The 10399-nt window shown below is 36.4% G+C and overlaps 1 long non-coding RNA gene across 2 annotated transcripts; it reads left to right on the forward strand.

The window, feature by feature from the left end:
• Positions 1 to 2748: 2748 nt before the first annotated feature.
• LOC133563833 (uncharacterized) lies at positions 2749 to 9747 on the forward strand. 2 transcript variants are annotated; one of them, XR_009809131.1, is made up of 3 exons: positions 2749 to 2869; positions 5115 to 5185; positions 9625 to 9747. It is a non-coding gene; the product is annotated as an uncharacterized LOC133563833 (long non-coding RNA). The 2 variants fall into 2 exon arrangements; XR_009809130.1 differs by having other exon boundaries at positions 5115 to 5189; positions 9625 to 9742.
• Positions 9748 to 10399: the final 652 nt, after the last annotated feature.

The following is a 10399-nucleotide window of genomic DNA, read 5'->3' on the forward strand; positions in this document are numbered from 1 at the left end:
ACAACACTATAGTATAGGTGTAATATGATCAAACTTTCTTGTTAAAAGTATAGCAGCTGCATTTTGTACCAACTAATATTTTAATGCTAGACAAAAGGAGGCCTGAAAAAAATAGATAACAGTAATGTAGAGAGATGTAAATAACGCATGAATAATGATCTCAGCGTCTCTAGTGGACAAAATAGGGACATATTTCAGCGAGATTACGGAGGTGAAAGAAGGCTGTTTTACACTCCTAATGTGACTGAAACGAAAGAGTTGTGTTGGTTACACTCTTAATATGTGACTCAAACGAGAGAGTTGGGTTGAAGATAATATCCAGATTCTTCATCTAGTAGCTTTGTGTAATTGTTTGGTTGTCAAACTGTTATGGTGGTGTTATTAAATGGGTGTGGAATGGTTTGTCATAAGTTACAGTGGTGTTAAGTGGGTGTGGAATTGTATGGTTGTCAAATGTTATGGTGGTATCAGATGTTTGGTTGTCAAATGTTATGGTGGTATTAGATGTTTGGTTGTCAAATGTTATGGTGGTATTAGATGTTTGGTTGTCAAATGTTATGGTGGTATTAGATGTTTGGTTGTCAAATGTTATGGTGGTATTAGATGTTTGGTTGTCAAATGTTATGGTGGTATTAGATGTTTGGTTGTCAAATGTTATGGTGGTATTAGATGTTTGGTTGTCAAATGTTATGGTGGTATTAGATGTTTGGTTGTCAAATGTTATGGTGGTATTAGATGTTTGGTTGTCAAATGTTATGGTGGTATTAGATGTTTGGTTGTCAAATGTTATGGTGGTATCAGATGTTTGGTTGTCAAATGTTATGGTGGTATCAGATGTTTGGTTGTCAAATGTTATGGTGGTATTAGATGTTTGGTTGTCAAATGTTATGGTGGTATCAAATGTTTGGTTGTCAAATGTTATGGTGGTATTAAATGTTTGGTTGTCAAATTTCACAGTGGTCTTTTTAATGGGTGTGGAATTTATCAAAAGTTACGGTGGTATTAAGTGGGTGTGGAATTGTTTGGTTGTCAAATGTTATGGTGGTATCAGATGTTTGGTTGTCAAATCTTATGGTGGTATTAGATGTTTGGTTGTCACAAGTGTAAAGTTGTGCTGTTTTTTTTTTTCAGTGGGGCCTTGGCTCTACTGTAAGCATGAATTAATAAAGTCAAGTGGTGTTTGTGTCCAGCAGGACAGATAATCAGCATTTTAGTTTTCTTAGCGTTGAGTTGCAAAACCTTAGCGGACATCCAATGTTTGAATTCATTAAGGCACACCTCCAGCTGACTACAATCAGGCGTGTTGATCAGCTTTGGGGGCTTGTAGAGTTTGGCTGTCGTGATCATAACAGTGAAAGCTAACACGTATGACGTCACCTAGCGGCAGCATGTAGATGCTGAAGAGTGCAGGACTGTATATGTATATATATATATATGTATATGTGCGTATATGTATATGTGCGTATGTATATATGTATATGTGCGTATATATATGTATATATGTGTGTGTCTATATATATGTATGTAGATTTATATGTATGTATGTGTATATATATGTGTGTATATATATATATATATGTATGTAGATGTGTATGTATGTATATATATGTGTATGTATGTATGTATGTATATATATAATATATATGTATGTGTGTGTGTGTATATGTATATACATTATATATGTGTGTATATATATGTATATACATTATATGTGTATGTATGTGTATATATATATGTGTGTATGTATGTATGTGTATATATATGTATGTATATATATATATATGTATGTATGTGTGTATGAAATGGAGTGTTTTGAAGTTGTTGAGGGCTTTGAAAGCTACAATGGTCACTCCCATTAGAAGCATTTTGCAGGCATTTTCAATCTTTAGGATCTTGCGAAAAAAAGACGTTTGTTTTTGTTTCTCATAATGATTGTGAACAAACAAATTCCAAACATAGTAAAGTTTTCCTTTAAATGGCAAGTAAATACATATTTTTTGGCTACTTTATTAACATCAATTCGCAATACTGATCATTTGGAAGTGTTTTTAGGCTACAGACATTGATTTAAGTTGCAGTAGGTGCTTTGTTTGAGAAACAAAATCAACATTAAAACAAATATTTACGCATTGTGAGTCAGTGGCGCCCTCGTGTGTCATGTCTTGCAATGACAGATTAGTGAATGTGGTTGAAATGTGGCTCTAATACGCCCTGATTTTTTTGTTAAATATACCCCCTTGTCCATGTTTATTTTCATGTTCCCTTTCACTCTTAGGCTAGCTTATAGACAACAGATTCATAAAACATTCAAATACGCACTGGGAAAATAGGTCCCGGAAGTTACGTTTTCTTCGCGCATGCGCAGAGTTCGGCCCTTGCGTGTTTACGATGGCTTTTTGAACTTTATTGTTTAAAATGTTTATTTTTGTTGTATCGCTAAAACGTAGAATGATTGGTATTTTCGATTGATGTATTTTATTCATACAAAGTATTTTTTTTTAAAGATGTATTTAGTTCCAATTTAAGGCTGCTTCCGGTTTATGTGCAGTTACAAAATAAATACTGTATTCCTAAATAACTGTTGTTTTGTATGCAATCTTCTATTAACAATTGTTGCTCGAATAATGATCATAACAATGAACTTTTTTGGCAGTTCAAAATCGATAAATGCCACGGAACGTCAAAGAATTTCCAAATCTGGAACAATGTGACGGGAGTGACGTTCTCTTCGCGCATGCGTGGAGCAACCTCCAAACATTTGGAGTGAATTGGCGCAACTTCTCTACTCCCGCGTGAAGCAATGTTTTGTTTTGAAGATTGCTGCGTGACTACAGCTTTATTTACACATATAACCTATATCTCCAGATTGGTGAGTGACTACAGCTTTATTTACACATATAACCTATATCTCTCCTTGTAGCGTTTTAGCACAACAGCTAACGATAGCTCCTCGGCTAAAATCTCGCCGTCCAAACATTCATGTTCACGTCATACTGCTAATCATATTTGGACGATTACTATTGCATTATAATTATTCATTTTATATATATTTCCCCTTCTTCGTGTTTATATTTTTCTTTTCCTTTACTTTTAGGTCAGCTAGTTTTTAGACAACACATTCATAAAATATTCTAATTTAACAAAACGTGAAGTCACAGAATGCCGTCAAAAAGTTACCTTCGCGCATGCGCGGATCCCGGCCCTTGACGTATAATTACTATACGAAAAGGTATATTATAAACAGAGTTAGGGTGAGGGTTAACCCTAACCCTAACATCAGAACTATATAGTTAGTTGTTAAACTTTTTCTTTTATATTCAACAATTTTACACATCCATTAGCATGAATAAAACATGTCAATGAAAGGGTTAAAAGCACATAAAAAAGAGTATTACAAATAATAAAAAACTATGATACAATTTTAAAAAAAGGGTTAAATTAAGTCACTTTCAAACTTTTTAATAAAGATGTATGTTTAAGGGTTTTTGTACTTTTAACCATTTTTGCATATTTATTTGATAGTTTTACCGTTTAGCCAATTAGAAAACGTTTTTTCTTTCAGAAATCAACATTTATGCATACAAAAATTTGCTTGCAGCATAAAAATGTTGACAAACATTTATATGTTACTGTCATTCACATATGTGTCAAATTTGATCTCTTTTATTGTGAATGGGGACATCTCCACATCCTTAGACATGTTTGTCAACACTATTATGCTGCAAGCAACTATTTTTATACATAAATGTCGATTTCTGAAGTTAAAACCTACATGTTTTAATTGGCTTAATGGTTTCAAATTACCAATTAATTCTTGGAAAATGATTAAAAGTACCAAAAACTTTAAATTGATATCATTATTGAAAACATTTAAGGTGATTGAATGTAGCCTTTTTTTCTCTATAATTTGTGTATTTTATCACATTGTTTTATTATTTGTAATACTGTATTTGCTTTTATTTTCTTTCCTTGACATGTTGTGTTAAAGTCATAATTTGCTCAACCTGATGTGTAAAATTGTTGAATATGTTGAAAGTGCCTTAACTTTTATTCACATGTGGACATGTTTGTTGTTAAAAAAAATAGTGTGTATTTATTTGTTTGTTTGTTTGTGATTGTTTCCATTGCAGGAAATGTAGTCTTGATTTAATTTATTCTTATTTTTTTTGCCAGCCTTTATGTTTTTTTTTTTTAAGGGTGCTCACATGCCTGCAAATGATTAGCTAGTCCTGGGCTTGAAAATGTCTTTCCTTATAGCCCGTGTGTCGTATAGCGACTGAAGAGTAGTTACAAACTGAATAGCCAGCAGCCTTTAGGCAATAAACCTAGCGTAATGGAAAAAAATAACAAAAACTGCTAATTAATGACTTTATAATCAACACGTTAGGTTACTACATACAGGAAAAATTAATCTGCATACTCTCCAAATTTAAAATGCTGAATATCTTTAAAAAAAAAGTGACACTAGTGCAAAGGCAAACCAAGTTTAAAAGGTATTTGAACCAATATGATATCAAAGGAGCTAGGCATTTTTGAAGCTCAAAACTTGTCGCTTTTTAAGACTAAGAAAATAAGTGAGCTACTTTTTGGAAGGTGAACTACAAAACATGATAAATGCATGAATAAAAAGTCAGTAACTTAAAGAAAATCACTTCATTCAATATTTTAAAACTTGATAGATTATATATTTTATTATTTAATGAACCAAGTACTGACGTTACAATAAACAATAGCTGTAACTTCCATATTTTGTTGAATTTTCAAACAGGGTTTTACAGTGAATAATTTAGCACTTGTATACCACTATCGGACCATAGCAGAGGACTTTTTTCCGGGTGAAATGTTACAATGGTTTTGTTTGTCTGAGGCGGCGCCGGCAGCCTTACAAAAAGATTTTATGGAAGCTTATAAATCATGATAGGATGTGTAGACTGACTTCATATTTCAGGATTATACAGAAAAAATTTATACAATAGTCTTAAATTATGAGTAAAGAAATTAAAACTTAGCTTTGGGTATAATTTGATACGATCTTGAGATGTAAACATTTTGCGTGTTGATTTATTCTACTTCTTCAGCTTAGAGTTGTGAATTTCCACGTCTCTGCTTTTCAGTTGCTCCGAAAATAACCCCACGCACAGGAAGCAACGATGCACAACGCAAACCACCGCTGCAATGGAGATAAGTAGGTCAGCGGCCTCGAGCACTTTACACCTGTTGTTTCAGGTACCAGCATACCGTATTTCCTTGAATTGCCGCAGGGCATATAGTATGCGCCTGCCTTGAATTATTGCCGGGTCAAACTCGCTCCCCCAAAAAATTAGCGCATGCTTAGTATTACCGCCTGGTCAAACTCGTGACGTCACGAGTGACACTTCCCCTGTCATCATTTTCAAAATGGAGGAGGCTGATTTTAATACCGGTAATTTGAAATCGCATAAAGGGAAGAAGACTAAGAGCTATTCAGTAGGGGTGCAACAGTACACAAAATTTACGGTTTGGTACGTACCTCGGTTTAGAGGTCACGGTTCGGTTCATTTTCGGTACAGTAAGAAAACAACAAAATATACCTTTTTTGGTTATTTACCAAATTTGTAAACAATGGCTTTATCCTTCTAACATGAGGAAAACTATAATAATTCTGCCCACGTTAATCCACATTAAACTGTCTCAAGTTGTTGCTGTGATTAAATAAAATGAAAAAACCTTTCTTCTACATATAAAAAGTGCAACATTAAACAGTTTCCATTGAAACTGTTTGTCAACTCATCATGCTTAATTTATTACAGTATTAGGGAAGCCTGTAGTTGACTTTTATTATGTACATGTTGTATTTTTATCAACATGCGATAGCAGGGACCCTGCTATTCAAAACTAGGCTGCTACATTACTAATGATTAATGTAACTATTGCTGAAAAATAGTACAATAGCAATGGGAGAGACTATTTATCCCTAAACACGATGGAGTTCAATGAAATAACAGACAGGGCTTTGCTGCCCCTAACACGCACACACACACAGCAAAATGAGCTAATCTTACGCTAAAAGCTAATTAGCCTTCACCTCAAACCTATACTGTGAGCTACCTGAGCTGCAGTTTAAGTTTCTAGAAGGTCAACGGGCTCATAGTGATGTTTGTAATAGTTGTGACTGGGAAGTGTTAAGTATAATTTGGGTAGAGTCCGCTGCTCCCCTGCTAAACGAATATCTCTGCTCGACGCTAAAGCATTGATTACATCGCTCTTAATACACACTGCTGATTGGCTATTACATCGCTCTGAATACGCACTGCTGATTGGCTTTGTATGTAACCAATCAGATGGTTGTGTGGGCAGGACAATGCTGGGTGCTCACTGCTGAGACAGAGGCAGAAAGCATAGCAGCTTGTGAAGACTTCTGCTTCCAAACTCGTTCTGTACGCCCGCGTGCCGAACCGAAACCCCCGTACTGAAACGGTTTAATACAAATACACGTACCGTTACACCCCTACTATTCAGTAGGATTTAAGATCCAAGCTTACATCACACTCAGATTTTTACTGCATACCTTTGGTAAGTGTCGGAGTGAGAAGAGGTTTTAAAATAATGTGCGCATGCTTACTTTTACCGCATGCCTTTGGTAAGCGCAGGAGTGAGAGGAGGTTTTAAATTAATTAGCGCACCGGCGGCAATTCAAGGAAATACGGTATAACATATATCGCCATTCAGACTATAAATGCATAAATGCTATCCGTTTTGGGCCATATTACCCAGCAAGACTTGTGCGCTTATTATTGGAGGACATTTAGCTTTTATGTTTAGACATTTCCACAAGTGAACGCATTGCAGGACTGTTCATAATGAATATTTTGTGAAAGTTCATTTTGCCCACCGTTGCTGCTCTGGACACCCTATTAGTAAATGTGAAAAATATAGGCAGAAAAATGTGCTACGTTGAACCACCTAGGGCTGGGCGATATTGCCTTTTTGTAATACTGCAATATTTTTAGGCCATATCGCGATATACGATATATTTCTCAGTATTTTGCCTTAGCCTTGAATAAACACTGGATACATATAATCACAGCAGTATGGTGATTATTCTCCATACTGCACTAATATATGCTACTTTTAAAACTTTCATGCAGAGAAGGAAATCACAACTAAGTCAATTGACCAAAACTGTATTTTTTTAAACTTTTCAAATGATGCTACATATTAGCAGTAATGCTACTTTTGGTAGCAACGCTTGTGCTCCACACATAACAAATTAAAGTTGTCTATTCGACATATTTCCGATTGAAGCCGAACCACCGCCAGACGATGGACCCCGTGCTGTTTTTCTTGGGAATTAATTCATTCATTTGTTACGAGATTCGCACCTTCGTTCTCTTGCAACAACCCGCTAGCATCACAGCTAACGTTAGCCACGCCGCTACCTCTCTGCTGGGCGAGGGCGTATACGTATGTGAAGTAAGAGGTGACAGTATGTGACGTATGTAAGAATGTGCGCCTGCTTGTCTGTGAGAAGGAGACACAGGAAAGAGCGAGGAGAGCCTGTAGTGTAATGCCCGCAGCTAAAAACAACTGCGTGAGAACGTCTACTCCAATATTACGATATAGTCATTTTCTATCTCGCACAGAGACAAACCCGCAATATATCGCGTATATCGATATATCGCCCAGCTGTGGAACCACCTATGTTCTATTTTTTACTGTAATACTTTGCTACACTTTGTAGTCTATAACACAAAGCTGACACTAGGGCCATGTCCACACGAACAGAGAAACCTAATAAACGCATACATATCTCTGTGTTTAGGCCTCTCGTGTCTTTAAAAATGCAGACTTTTGCAAACGCTGGTCAAAGTGTAGAGTTCCAAAAGTCTCCGCTGAGCGTATGCGTGTACACGGCACAACCGGAGACTTGAGATGACGTCACGCTTGTGTCATTTCCAAGCTCAACAACACTGCCTTGCTGCCTTTAAACGCACCATAAGATGATTTATTCTATGTTTGGATGCGCTATTTTCACTCAACATGAATTAAAAAAAGATTCATTAAAATGGGCTTGGTGACACTCCCGTCAGCGCAAATGACAGTCAGCTGTTTTGGATGTGATGGCTGTGGAACCTCCACCTGATGGCACAACTTTGACAAGCAAGACTTTTTGCTCTGTGTCATAAGAAAGGTGCAACATTATCTTATGTTTTTAGTCCTTGTTTAACGACAAGTCATGCAGTGAACTTACGTGTCTTGCTTCCATTATTGTAGATTGAGCCGGGCGCGACCGCACACACACAAAAAGAGCGACCAAGCAGAAACAAAAAAAACAATGTAACGTCATCCTTGTCATTTGTACTGATGTGAAAGACAATATACACTTCATCATCCATGTACCATATCATTATATCCATGATTAAATGCTTTATAATTCCCTCAAACATGCAAAATGGTTTCCTTAGTGCGTGCTGATTTTAGAAATAATGTCGACTTCACTGCACATGTAATTCATCACCATTTTGCTGAACATGTTATAATTCTATTATTCGCTCTTTAATAATGTTCCCAGGGCTCTGTGTACGTGCAGGCTGGGTTTAAAGATAATGGACAAGTCATTTTACGTGTAGTGTATAAAAATAAAAATAATAAGAGGTGTAATGCCACCATTTGTCAGGATTTTGATTGGACAAAATGTGCATGACAGCAGGTGTATGTGTTTGTGTGTAGACAGAGACACTTTTGAAACTACACTTGTGTGAATAAAGACTGTTTTCACCCCAAATATGTGTTTTTGAAACACTCTGTAATTGTGTGGACATGGCCCAAGTTTTTTCTTTAATGTCCGTTTTGAGTATTATTTTTAAGATATATAAAAATATCTCAAAACGGTACTAACATACTTTGACTTTTTGGTGAAAACGTTTAGACACCCCTGTGTTAACATTTATATTCCTGAAATGTTTTTGTTTAAATACTTGTTCCCCTGACTTATGACTTCAAAAGCAAATATGTAAAGGTTGTTCTCCAAGTACCACTTCAAGAAAAAAAAACGTTGCTCTCCAAGTACCACCATAATGACCAGTTGCATAGTGGCCATAAGTATTCATTGAATATTTTTGGCCACAGTTTGAACAGTAAAACTGTTTGCATATTTATGTCATTCTCTGTCTTACCACAGTTAGATAGTCACTGGCTTAGGGAATTGTGTAATACTATCATGAGGTGATTATACATTAAAATGCATATTCATTCACTGTAACACAGACCCGGGCATTCTGCGGCTCTATGTGCGTCCCTGTCCGGCCCGCGTGAGGCCAATCATAAATTACAAAATACATTTAAAAAAGTATCTACATCGAGTGTGCTACACAACGGTGCTGCTTTTGTCTAGAAAAGCGTTATTTGTATTACTTCTGTGTGGACGTGAATGTGAACAGCAGCAATCACAAATTACAAAATACATTTTTAAAAACATCTACATGTATGTCATGCATGCAACACCTCGCTGTACTTCAAATTGCTTCAATGACAAGGTCTAAAAGTGAATATGGAAAGTTTGCTGCTGGAGCCAACTCAACACATGTCTGCTCAGCACAGCACATTGTAAGTACAATACTTATTCATTGTTCTCATATATGACAGGAGAGCAAATGAGAGAGAGGACCCAAGGGCGTTCCAGGTGCTCAAGGTCTGAGTGGACGCAAAGGAGAGAGAGGACCCAAGGGCGTTCCAGGTGCTCAAGGTCTGAGTGGACGCAAAGGAGAGAGAGGACCCATGGGCGTTCCAGGTGCTCAAGGTCTGAGTGGACGCAAAGGAGAGAGAGGACCCATGGGCGTTCCAGGTGCTCAAGGTCTGAGTGGACGCAAAGGAGAGAGAGGACCCATGGGCGTTCCAGGTGCTCAAGGTCTGAGTGGACGCAAAGGAGACAAGGTATGTAGTTAAAGAGTCCACCAGGGGGCAGTGTTTACCCAGGAGTTGAATACAAGTCTTACATTCAAGCAGGATGAAATATTTCTGTCCTTGTAGTGCTTCACTATGAACATATTCTGAAGATAATATATTACACTTACAATTTCTTCTAAAGATTGTATAACATGTATTTCATTACTCTGTCTAATAGTGCTAACCTTTAACAGTTAATGTTACTCATTTTCATTAACTACTAGTTTCTCTATAACTGTTTTATATTGTTGTACTTTCTTTCTTATTCAAGAAAATGTTTTAAATGTATTTATTTTATTTTATTTTATATATATTTTTTGAAAAGGACCTTATGAATGAAATTAGATTGTTTGAAGGGTTCTTCAACCAGGTCCAGTCCAGATTATGTCCAGGTCCAGTTTACCTGAATTGATTAACGTGGACCCCGACTTAAACAAGTTGAAAAACTTATTGGGGTGTTACCATTTAGTGGTCA

The sequence above is a fragment of the Nerophis ophidion genome, linkage group LG12, assembly GCF_033978795.1.
Source record: "Nerophis ophidion isolate RoL-2023_Sa linkage group LG12, RoL_Noph_v1.0, whole genome shotgun sequence".
Taxonomy (NCBI): domain Eukaryota; kingdom Metazoa; phylum Chordata; class Actinopteri; order Syngnathiformes; family Syngnathidae; genus Nerophis; species Nerophis ophidion.